Below are 13,122 nucleotides of genomic sequence, written 5' to 3'. Positions count from 1 at the left end.
GTGCTCTTTCCTGCCAAGGCAGGGGGTCGGACTAGATGATCTACGTAGGTCCCTTCCGACTCTAGCTACTATGAAACTATGAAACTCCCTAGCACCCCATCAAGACAGCTGACCTGGCAGCCAGCTGCCACTCTGGAAATTTTCAAAATATTCTGTCTGTATTTAACCAGAATGGTCTTTTCCAAAGATTTCCATTCTACGTCATTTCATAGCTATGACTTTGCATTTCTATTTGGAATTTGCAAATGTGAAACAAATATTCTGTGGGGTAGCAATTCAAACTCCCATCAAATTCTCTATGAACAATTTAAATGGTACCTTAACTATATCACTGCTCATCGAGGCACATTAGAAATGAAAGAAAGAATTGTATTGTGCTTCTCTACCCAGAAGTTTCCAAAGACCTTCAAGGAATGCCGCGAAATATCAGTAGAAGTTGGAAGATGTTCAAATTAAGGTATGTAACTTTTAACAACACATAGGGATCAGCAGATTTTATTTGTTTGCTTTCAAAAGTTTGAGAAACTCTTCTTTTGGGAGGACACCTCAATAGTTAAGGAGAAAAGAACTGTAGTTTTCATATTGTAGTATTAAGTCATGTTCTTGGTTCTGTTTCTGACTTAACGACTGATCTGCTATGTGACCACAAGCAAACAATTTTATTGCTCAGGAAAAAATCATACAATCTTTAGGCAAAATAGAACTAAAATCAAGGTCTGCATGGACTTCAGTTTCAAATATATTATACATAATAATAAAATAATGCCATTTCCTTTCCTTTTTTCCCCTTCACATCATGGTAGTCTTTTCTCTGAGGAATGAGGCTGAACATGGTTAATTCTGGAGGTGAGTTTTGATAGATCAGAACTGCAGATCTGAATACTCTGAACACCTCATCCTCAAACCTCTGTAGTTGAACCTATTTTTGTTCCTTCTTTCCTCTGCCTTTTGTGGTTCTCAAAACTCACCAACTTATAACACTGTCATTTGTTTACCTCCCAGGCCTAGAAGATCTGCTGTGCCAGAGACCTCATGACTCGCAGGGCTCCAAAATGCCTGAGCTTAGCAGCATGCCTACTGAACTGAGACAAATGAGAAGAGCAGGTCAGTCTGACGAGCTAATCAGTACTCTCCTCTAGGAAAGATTACACTTACAGGACATACTCCACAAACCGCAGAAAGTTCATGGAATAGAGCCAAGACTGAGATATAAACCCAAACACAATCCACATTCCTTCAGTCATACAGGTCCTCAGACATAGCCTGTCCTTTGACCTGTTGTAAAGAACCTTTGAAAGTACAATTCTCCACCCTACCTACTGTACCGTTTTTATGGGAGGATTTCTTATCCAGTCACCCGGTGCCATGCATTTCCTCCAATCACTGCAAAACCGCAGCTACTGAAAAATCTTCAAATGCCCAACCTAATCTTTCTGCGTGGTCCTTTAGGTCCTCACATCTTTCTCGTTTGGACCCTTAATAACTAGATTAGTGTATTTCTTGGTCTCTGCATTAACCCTTATATGAACTGTCACATCAGCTCAGAGAGCTTTGGAGTTGGGAGCTGAGTGTTCCAGTAGAAAAAGAAAGTAAATTGTGGACTTACAAGATATTTATTCTTTTCTTAGAGTAAGAGTATCCAATTCTCCTGAACAGGCTTGGATAGGAGCATAGCATAAATAGCCAAGATATCTTTTAAATTACAAAAAATAATTATCCAAAGCTGTCTTGTAAGTATCAGAAATAGATCAGCTGAGCTGAATGCCAGCCCACATGACTAATTCTGATAAAGTTTGTCTTTTTGTGCAATTTCAGTAATTTGGGAAGGGCAAATTATTAATGGATTAGGATCTCCTCTTCCATGGCTCATGCAGATCCACCATTCAGGCAGCTTTGATCCAAGCAGTAGTGAGGATCTGACCCATTTCTAAGGAATCAGCAGTTCTGTCCCTTCTCTAAGAAGAACAACTGGAAGGGAAGATTATTCTTCTTCCTTCTATCTTGAATACAAAACTTAGTTCTACGTTTCATCTTAAGGATTTTGAAGGTTGAAATTTTTGTTTTAGCCATCAAATGAGGCTTTTGGTTCCATTCTTCTCTGATGTTTGTCCCTGTAATGTTTGCATAGGAATAGATAGGACATATTTGTGGATGAATACAGAAGTGCTAGGACTGATCTAAGCAGAAAAATGGGTATGGAGTTCTTGTCTGCGATATGGCGTGCCAGTGAGTCTCTCCTAGCATTGTTCCCCAGTTTCATGAGTACCAAATTCATAGATTTAAAGATGAAAAAGTAAACTATGAATTGCAGCATGGGTGTATATGTCTTTGTGTGTAGATACATATGTATACGTGATGTGGCAGGTCCTGGGCTATATTGTCAACTGAAGTAAAGCATCCTGGATTCATCGACTGTAATGGAACCATGCCGACTTACTTACTGCAGCTGAGAATCTCCTTATTCTTTTTCAAGTTTTTGTGTTAAAATAAATGACCAAATTCTGTTTGTGTGTCACTAGTGTAAGTGGGAATAACTTTACAAAATCCATGAAGTCATGCTGGATGTATGCTATTCTGAGAGCAGAATTTAGTCCAAACTCTTAATGAGATATAATAACTACTGCATTTAACTTCTTTATTCTTCCTTTCTTTCTAAATATTATACACTTATAGAAATTCTTGACTAAATCTTTCTCTTCAGTCCTCAGTGCCATGTTTTGTGTAAATAGTTTATTTGATTTGACACCCACTTCACCAAAGGTTGTCCCTTCTGCTCTGTCTATCACGGTTGGTGTCAAGAAAAGAGAAAGAAAAATTGCACAGCTGGCAATACAGTAAACCCAAAAATATACAAAAATGTACCAGAGGGAATAGTCATCAACATAAAGTGAACAAGCACCCAGACTATTGATTACATGCTGCTCACAGAACACTAGGCATTTCTGCCAACTTCTTTCCACTCATACGCTGAGCTGCAGACAGCATGTTGTACTTTGCATCATCAGTTTTGATGAATAATGCACTGATAAACACTGCAGCCAATATTCTGGAGGAGCTGAGAAGCCAGATGTCATCTGGACCTCCAATAGTTTTAACCCTGGGTCTTTGACAGTCACTGAAATAAACACCAGACATGCACTGCAGAATGGGCAATTCCTAAATGCAAGGTTATGTGCAATATTATACTATATTTTACTTGAAAACATATGAAAAATGAATGGGTGTTATAATTCTTTCACAAATAACTTTAAGTGATGCTGAGATGTGAGAAACCACAGCGGCTGTCACTGCCAGATATAACTTGCACTGAGAAGTGCTATAACACTCTGAAACAAAAGAGAAATTTCACCAGCTGTAAAGGCACAGTCCTGCAAGGGGCTCTCATTTCCCTTTAACAGAATGGAAGGGAAGGTGTGCTCCGCACTTCCCAGAATTAGGACCCTAAGGGGATATTCCATTTGGAAGCCTGGTTAGGTTCTTCCTACGGCAAACTTTTTAACGGCCATCAGTATGGCAAATTAGCCTCTTACCTTGGCTAAACAACAGGTCATTACTGCTCAATAGTACAATGCAGACTAGCATTTCTATAGGCCTTTCTATACACTGTTTTTGGACTCAACGTATATCAGACCTAACAATAAACATATAAGGTTCATTTTTTTTCAAACAATCTGTGTATACGCTGCCTGAGACTATCTATTGAAGCAATATGTGCTTCGGGGATCTCAAGAACAGTGATTGTGCAAGTTTCAGAATGAGCATATGAGGTATCAGTCTTACAGGCCCAGTGCTGCCTCGTAAAATCTATCATGAATGAACAGTAGAGTCACCACAAGAGGGGCTGGTGATGAGCTTTCTTTGCAAATTCCATGCAACAACACAAGCTTACTGTGACATCCTTACCACTTCCTCTCCCGTCAACTGGAACAATCAGTAGTGTATCCCCTGGCACTTCTAAACCAATGATGGTGGATGTCAGGGAGGGTATGACAAGGATAGATCATTCTGGATAAACCCTGTTCATATCCTCTCCCTAACATATGCCAGAGACAGGATGTTGGGCTAGGTGGACCATTGGTCTGACCTAGTATGGCACTTCTTATGTTCATAACCAATTTGCTCAATGTTTTATAGACAAGTGCTCTCAATGTCAACAAAAGGGAATGCGATGATAATTCACTACAATTAAGAGCCCAAGCTTGCCTTAAAACACAAGGGTTAAACTATCTAGAAAATTAATGAGAGTTGTCCCTGTTTGTCTGTATTTGGAAATTGAACATCTAATCTTCTTATAAGTGTAAATACTTAAGTTGAAAGCCATACATGTCTGAATCTCCTAGACAGTGATAACTGATGCTTTTGCAAGCACTAAGGCAGAGTTCTGTACCTTCTACACATGTGGAACCTACAAGAGTGTCTTGGATTTTTCCAGTTGGAAATGGATAAAATGGGCCCCTATTTTGCAACTGCTGGTTCCCAAAAGTATATCATCTCTATAATCACTGATGATGTTGCACATTTTAAGAGTATAAAGGTATATTGTGAATCTCTAACCCCCACCCAAAATTAGATAATCTGTCAAAAATTCTAAATCCCTGAAAAACAGAATTATTGTTTAAAAAAAGCAAGAAATACTATCAACTGCTCTTAGACAGGGACAGCCCACCTAGGAATAAAGCACTTTTGGAGAAGCAGTACTTAGCTTCCCTCAGCACTTTGTGACCATATCGTCTTCTCCATCTTATTAAGTGGAAGTGGAATCCCAGATGAGACTCACTTTGGAAAAGGATGAGAGCTAAGGGGTTATATTTTAACTGAACATTTTGTTTAAGGAAGAACTTTTTAAGTAAAAAAGACACAGTAGTTTCTTAAAGCTGCTTAAAGCTGTTTATGCCTAATAGATTGGACAAATTGTTCAAGAACAATTTCTCTGTATGAAAATATGGTCCCATAAGGCTGTCAGGGTCAGTAAGACCCCTCACGGTTTGCTTGACAAGTGCAGCTAGTTCACTCAGCTAATTTTCTAGGAAAATATTTGGATAAAAGAATATACAAGATTTACATATTTGAGGCAGCTCCTCCCTTTGTCTATTTTCTCCACTTTCTTTTGGCATGACCATTCTTTGCATACTTGGCAAGTGGCTTAAGATGTGTGCTTATTCTAATGCGAACTGGGGAAAACAAACATCAGATAATATGAGTCTTACAAAGCTATTTTGCATTTAATTTATCAAAAACCTGACAGATGCAGAGCACTAATGATATTGGTATAAAACAGTCAGAGAGAAACTGACATGGACCTGGAAAAAGTAGTTAAAACAAAATAGTAATGCTCAGGAAATTGACTATAATGGAATTTCTATTATTTTGACATTGATGGGGATAGCAATAGTGGAGTCATTAAGACTGGATGCATGTTTTCAAGTATGGTACCAAACTGTTTCTTCAGCTTGAGGAGCAATCAACAAGACCAGGAGCTATTCTGGACTTAATCCAAGGAAATGAAACTAGGTGAAATGAGTAATATGGAAGATGATAAACCCTTAGGGCAAAGTTATAATATCACCAAATTGAAAATACTTCTGAGAATATTTGTGAATGGTTTTAGAAGTACATCAGTCCCAAGAAAGAGTTGAAGAAAGTGGATTGTAATCAACTATTTGTGGGCAATAGTAGAAAAGTGTATAGTATTTAAGAAATGGCAAGATTGATTTTTATTAATTTTTCTATAATCACAGGCAAAATGATAACAGAAGAAAGATGAAGCGCTCAAAAAGATATAATAAAGGTATCAAAATGCTCTCCTTATTTAAAAGGCCAGGCAGCCTCGAAAAATGGGGAGGTTTGACAGATTTAAAATGAATGAGAACAGCATCATGAGAATACCAACAATGAATAATATCCATTAAATATTTCAATCAAGATTGAAGCCAAGTTGCTCAAGTGTATGCATGCAATGTAAATAGCAAAGGAAGAAAAGGAAGATGGTAATGAAACAAAGAACACCCTTTCCTTTCTGCCTTCACAGATTAAGAAACCAGTGTTCAAATGTTCATCCAGCCTTGAGGTCCCACTGGTCTCAATGGGGCTGGTCACATGAGTGAGGACTATTTTGACTAGTCTGGTTTATGTTCTGTGGGACATTACATCAGTGGTCAGTACCCAGGGCAACAATACCTTAACCAGTGTGAGTTGACCATCTTGTCATAAGTAATAGAATACTTAGAAATGACCTGATGAGAGATGAAGTATGAGCTCCACTGTGGCCATATTTTGTATGCTATAGCAATCTGGAAGTGGAGAAAGAGGTCTTGCTGCATATAAACTATTCAGACTTTTAATTGCAATTATTACTTTTGAGCTGACAGCTGGCACAAGCCTTCCTACTCCAAAATGCTGTGAATTGCGATCCCAAAAAAGGCACATAAAACCCCAGTTACATTCTACTTTATTATTGGTAGAATAGCCGAAAGAAACATAGGACTAAATTCTCCTGTGACCAGTGCAAGAAAAGGGGCCAAAAATACTGCCTAGTGTATCCTCCATAAAGGATGGGATTTTTGCCAGTGAAATCAAGACTCCTTATGGTAGGCAAGGGAAATGTGATTAGGAAAGGACTTTGGTTCTTCTTTGAGAAGACACAATGTGCCCTTGGTTAGAGCTTGCTGCTGACTGCAGCATGCACTCCAGCCAGATGGGGAAAGGCTAAACACGCCTGACTAGCCAGCAGCTCATGCCCCTTTAGGAATGTTTTATTTAGTTGGCAGTCTCTCTTAATGCTTTGTTGAGCATTATGGCTGAGATTGTTTTCCTGTAAGAAAAATAAGTTCTTCTCTATCCCAAACCTACGTCCCTCGGCCCCATCTCTGAACAGCACATACCACAGGGATGAGCAAAATATGGCTTGCAGGGTAGATTTGACATGCCAAGGGATTTTATCCAGTCTATGGCAGATCCCTCAGCCTCGTCTGGCCTAGGCCTGGGAAGCAGCCTGGGCCATGGTTTGTGCAGCTGGTCCCACCACCCCTGGGTCCACAGGGAGGCTTTGGTGGTGCAGTGGCCAGACTCTGCTTCCAAGCAGCCCCAGCAGTGGTGGCTCTTTCCAGCTGCCACTGCCAGGGTCACCACCACTGCCAGATCCAGCCCCGTTGCCCGGGCATCCTAACCCAACTACCCTGTACCCACCACTAGGCATGCTGGACAGAGAGGGTGAGTAGGATGTCCACTGAGACCAGCCAAGGACCTGCACAGGCAGGGCGTGCTCAGCTTGGTAGATGGGAGGGAGCCATGGGCAGCCTGGGAGTGGCATCTGGGAGCAGAAGGGGTGGGCAAGACCAGGGTCAGGATTGCAGGGCATTGATAGCATGGGGCTGGGGCCTGGACCAGAGCCACATTCTGCTGCTCACATGTCCCAGTGATGGGCACCATTTCCTTAGGCAGGGGCCCCAGACCAGAGCCACTTAGGGAGTTTTGGCGAGCTGTTGTGAGCCAGGGAGAGCAGGAGAGGGTGCTGACCTGGCCCATAACAAGTCACCAAAACTCCTTAAGTGCCCCTCCAGCCCAAATAATTTCCCACCCCTAACATAATGGGAGTAAGCATTAATTTAGGCAGTTTGGCTGCAAACTTCCAGAAGTCAAGAGGGAGTTTGATTTGGTGTTCCAGTTCAGCATCCTATAGAAATGGCCCAACTTTCAAAGTTCAGATTCACACAGCCGTAAGGTCCTGGAAAAATTGTTGTTTCTCAAATTTACAACATCTAGCATTTATGACACAGTAAAATTCTTCAGACTTTAAACCCCTGGTAAAGCTTAAGAGGAAAGGAGCTAGAGTCTTTGACACTGGGTTCTCATACCGATGGCTCAAAAGCTGTCAGAGAGACTTATGGAAACCTGAGAATTACTCCACAGCAATGAATCCTAAAAACCATTCTTTTTAACAGCGGTTACCATTGTATACATGTTGATGCTTGCCAGTTCATCTTTAGAAAGCCAAATCAATGAAAATGTATCAGTATGGGGGACTAGCAAAGACAAACTTGAAATGCTGAAATAATGTGGAGGAAAGCAGACAAATGTTGCTATTTTCTCCAACTGACTTTGTAGGTTCCTGAAGCTAGGTGACAATCAGCTGATTGTCTGGCACCCAGCTTTCACCTTGCAGTGCAGGGGCTGCTTGGGATTGTGATCCATGCATCATAATCCTGGATTCCCCCTGCACTGGCAAGTATAGTGTGATTGGAATATGATCCCTGATCCCAAAATCATGCCTTCTGCCATGCACATGTGGCATGGCAAGAGGTGCAATTGTTGGGATTGTGGATCAGATTCCACTGGACCTTCAGATAAGGATCTGTTGGTGGCCTTAATCAACCCAAGTTATATATGGGTATTGGTCAGTCACGCTGGGGAGTCAAAGTTGGTCAGATATGAAACTGGCTACATCATTCCCTAGAATGGCATAGATTTTCCCAGTGTGACTTAACCAAGGCTTGGGATGGACCGTGGACCATTTGGCTTTTTACCTTTGAACCTTCCATAGCAAGGGTTCCTGAACACTTTTCAAGTAATCTGAGCTCTGGACCTTAGCACACGTTATAAGGACAAGTCCTCCTCTTTTCCTATGACAATGTATCAGCCTCCCTAGTCTTCCAGCTGAGTCTTCTGAACCCATGACTGTAACTAGCCCAAGCACCTTATGTATGTCAGTCAAGTCCTTTATGATGACATCAAGGAAGATGTTAAGCACTGCAAGATAAAAATCCACATCTGGCACTGATGAATGGAAATGTGAGGAAGAGATAGACACCACTCCGTGCCTGTGCATGATGCATACTGTCTAGGGGGAAAGAAGACTACATGCTTTTCTTCTTTAAGGCACCTGTGCAGTGTTAGCTGCAGCCTGAAGGTTGGGGACATCTGGGTGTCCAGGCAGACTGTGGGGAGGTGGCTGCTCCTGGAAGGACAGGAGTTCATTGCATGATTTTCTCTCACCTGAACAATTCTGCATCTCTCAGCCAGAGAGTGGGCACAGATTCTTTCCTCCAGCCACCACACCAGACTGACTGTTCTTTGAGCTGCTGTGTAACTGATTTACATGCCCTGTTGGAACTTAGAGATACCCTACTGGCCTTTACTGGCCTGAGGAGATGACTCACACTCTGTTAACAAAATCACAAAACTCTGTGGAAATTTCAGCCCTGCGATAAAGATCCAAATTTCCATGAAGCTTAACTCATAAATAGCTCTAAAAAAGTAAAGGAGAAGGAGCAAGACCGTGCATAGCTGTGCAGAATTATATGCTTGTGTAGAGAAGAAGGGAAGGAAATTTAAAGGAGCTGAAACAAGTGCAATAGCATCAACAGTGCCTAAATAATATATCTCCCTGGAATTTCAGGACTGCAGGGGCATAAACAGCTGTTTCCAAGGAAAATATTGGGTTTATAAAGTGAAATCTGGAGAAAATGAGATTAATGGTGATACATAAAACCCTAGAAAACTAAAATCTGGGCATCCATCTTATCCAACCATCTTATTATACAAGAAACAGAGAGTTACATTAGGGTGAAAATAAAAGTAGATTTCTAAAAATCATACAGCACATCAGGGCTTGCTAGAGGAAAGATCCACAGCCTTTGTGACTGTAGCACCCACCACATATTTGCACTGAGTAATGAGCTCAGAGGAGGAGATTTAAAAGAAGACTTTGTATTGTTCATGGAGTCTCTCAAGCATAGTGAGGTTGGAATTCCATCTGTTCACTTCAGTTCGGTTCAGTGAACTGGTTCACTTGTAATGGTTCACTAGGCTGTGACACTTAGTAGAAATTATGGTAAATGTTTTTTAAAACCTTTACATTATCATTTAAGAACCAGCATGACAAGATCACTAAAAAGCTAACCCTCTGATCCCTGTCTCTCGCATTTTTTCCATTTGATAATAGAGACTATGTAGCATGTGCCATTAAGGCCTTGGAATGTATCGCTGTGCTGCATGTTTATTTTTCATACTGCCTTAATTTGCTTCTTTGTGATTTTCCAGTCACAAAAAACTGACAAAACATATAAGTCATTGCACTCAGGGCGCAGATGAAGTTATGTTTGCTGTGTGATTGGCCCCTTGAAAGCGCTCTACAGCCATGCCCTGACAGAAGCACATGGCTGCAGAGTGCTTTCAAAGTGCCCAATCAAGGGACAGATTAACCCTTATTTAATGAGGGATCAGATGAAGGCACTCCAAAGTGGAGTGCCATTATTAATTTCTGTTTGTCCCAATCCAGAAGCAGGGCTGGGCTGTCTTCAGGTTGGGAGGGGGGAATGGAGCGGGGGGGAGCTCCATTCGGGGTTTGCTCAGCTTGTGCTGAAAGATGGGGTGGGTGGATTGGAGCCCCCCACCTTGGGGGAACTCCAGTCTATTCACCCCACCCTCCAGCACTGGCCTGGCAAACCCTAGATGGAGATCCTTCCCCTCCCTTCCCTCTTCCCATCCAGAAGACCAGGAGGACGGGGATAGGGGATAGACAGGCAGATAGACAGCCGCTCTCTGATGGATCATCTTCAAAGTAGAGCTCAGTCACTGACCCCCCTCCTCTCCCCTCCCCAAACCATGCAGCGAAGTCTCTTGGGGTGTGAGGGAGGAGGGGTCGTTGTAACTCATGATGCTTTTCTGTGAAGCATCATGAATTATAGCAGGGAGCTGCATATCTCTCAGTGCCTTCAGGGTCTGCGACCACCTCAACCTCCCCTGAGTAGCTTTTCATACCTTGTGAGGCCATTAGCTGCAAACCAGTTCTTATCCCAGTTCAGACAGGAGATACCCTACGTTACTGACCAGGTGGAATTCCATTTGGTCTGTTGCCATGATTCTTCGAACAATGTAAATCATTAAGTCTTTCCATTAGTGCAGAAAGTTGATGGTGCAGGAGGAAGGAGTTTTTCATTTTTGGTAACTGTACCATAGAATCTTACACGTGGTGCAAAGCCATTTGAGTTAATGATAAATCATAGTAAATTATAATACACTTCTGGTTTTAATTAACATGTGTGACAGATCTGGGATTTTTTCTCCTTACATTTCTACCCTCTCATTAGGTATCTTCAGTACTGATTAGTGGGTTTCCCCTTCTTTGAGTAAACCTGCCTTCACCCCCTTGTTGGGTCTTATTGGATGTCTTCACTCCTACAGGCTAGAGCTGTGGAGCTCAGCAGACTATCTTTACCTCCTTACAGGAGTGAAAGGAAACACAAAAACATGGGTGGAGACTTTCTAGGAAGGTCTGCAGAGTTTTCTAGTGTTTTTGCTATGCTCAAGGAAATGGTGCATAGGCTTTGCATGAAATCAGCCAGGCCAGCAGATCAGCTACACTGTGAGGGTAGGGTGTCTGGAACATAGTCTGATAAAACTAATGAAGGCTTGTAATGCAAAATTTGGATCTTGCTCTTAACTGCTCCAGTATTTGTATACAGCCTGTTATAGTGCAAAGGTCTAACTATAAAAATGAGATTTGGTCTGATTTTCCCCAATGTCTGTGAGCTGTTTGGATCCAGTGTTACAATTCAGGTTCATTTCAATATAAGTATGTCTTATGAGAAAACACTTCAAAATCACATGTTCTGTTTCTGAGGTAATGGCTATGCCATTGCCTTAATTATGATCACTTCACTCCCATTTTGCTCAGAGCAGAAAAACATAGGATACAGTGTGAACCTAGAAATGATGATTTGCAGTGCATTTTACAAACATGAAAGAGATCCAGACAGGGCCAGATTAACCCTTTAGTGGGCCCTAGGCAAACAAACTCAAGGGCTCCAAGCCAGTCGAGACCCTCCTCACCACCCTGGCACACATCCATGGGGTGTGGGACTTGGAGTCACTGTTTGGAAGCAGCTGCCACTGCAGTGAGACTAGCAGAGGGAAGGGAGGGGAGGGGAGGCAGACAGGGCCATTCATGCTTCTGCCATGGGGGTGGGGGGGAAGGACCAGTCCCCTCCTACCCACTCCCAGGTCAGGGCCATAGGCATGTGCCTAGTTTGCCTTTGCCAGCATTTCCCAACCTTTTCCATCCCATGGAACACTTACCCAGCCTTTTCTGTCCCACGGCACACTGGCCGAATGTGGAGCCGGGAAGGAGGTGGGGCAAGCGGCTGAACGTGGAGCGGGAGCAGCAGAGGGCTATTGGCATGGGCCCAGCTGGGGCATGGTGGTGACATGGGGCAGTGGTGGTGGCACCACCGGGAGCCACACCCACCCAAGATTCCACAGCACACCTGGACATGGCCAATGGCACACCAGTATGCCATGGCACACCAGTCGGGAGATGCTGGCCTATGTGTTAATCCAGTCCGAGATCCAGAAGGTTGCTCTTGCTATTAGCTTGAGAGCCCCTTTTTTGAAAGACTCCCTATCCACATTTCTCTGAGAGGTTGTAACTTGCTAACAGAACAAATAGTTCCTCAAGAAGACTAGCCATTGCCCCCTCCACAGAGAGAAAGTGAGTGAGAGAGAAGAAAAAGGATGGGCACAGAATCAAACCAACCAACTGAACTGCAGATAAAAGAAAATAGTGCAAAAAATGTCATGCCAGTCAGAAGAGGAAGGAATGGAATCTCTTTAACATAAAAACACCTGTGTGTGTTATCCAGAGGGGTGGTTCTACATTGCTCCCTGTCCATGCCAAATATTTAAGGCATATTTGGCCTTGAAAATTTGCACAAGCTAACTGTTAAAAAAAGCCTAAATAAAAACAATCAGCCAAATGCTACAGATCTTTAATGGGCCTTTCATTTTGCTTGAAGCCCACCCTATGCAATCTCTGATAGTGCACTAGAAGTATTTAGGAGCCTTCTGCTGAGGAATTCGTACCATCACCCCAAAGATTTAGGCCTTAGGAAGACAGTATAAGTGTGCCAGCTCACCAGTCTAATGAGACATAAAGGAAAAGGCTTTCTTTCAGGTAATCTGTTCTCAGGCCTCAGGGTTTTACATTTCTTGACTGATTTAGTGAAGTTACTCTTAGAAAGATTTCAAAACTTTCTTTGGATCATAATGCAGTGGCTAAGGTGTATTTAACGCAAGATGAATCTACCACATTTTTAATCCAAAAGTGGAGTTTTCCCTCCAGAAACA

The 13,122-nt window shown here is 42.3% G+C and overlaps 1 long non-coding RNA gene across 1 annotated transcript in view; it reads left to right on the top strand.

Annotated features, from left to right (window-relative positions):
* Positions 1–1,980, top strand: part of LOC109318381 — a 6,055-nt gene extending 4,075 nt beyond the window's left edge. Inside the window, exons 3-5 of the long non-coding RNA XR_002103238.1 lie at positions 391–457; positions 1,003–1,104; positions 1,816–1,980. This is a non-coding gene — a long non-coding RNA (uncharacterized LOC109318381). The remainder of the gene's footprint in view (positions 1–390; positions 458–1,002; positions 1,105–1,815) is intronic.
* The last annotated feature ends 11,142 nt before the right edge of the window (positions 1,981–13,122 follow it).

Source organism: Crocodylus porosus, unplaced genomic scaffold (genome assembly GCF_001723895.1).
Source record: "Crocodylus porosus isolate Cpor-Errol unplaced genomic scaffold, CroPor_comp1, whole genome shotgun sequence".
Taxonomy (NCBI): Eukaryota; Metazoa; Chordata; order Crocodylia; family Crocodylidae; genus Crocodylus; species Crocodylus porosus.
Note: the sequence above shows the minus strand (reverse complement) of the source record. Positions and strands in the feature narration are given on the sequence as shown.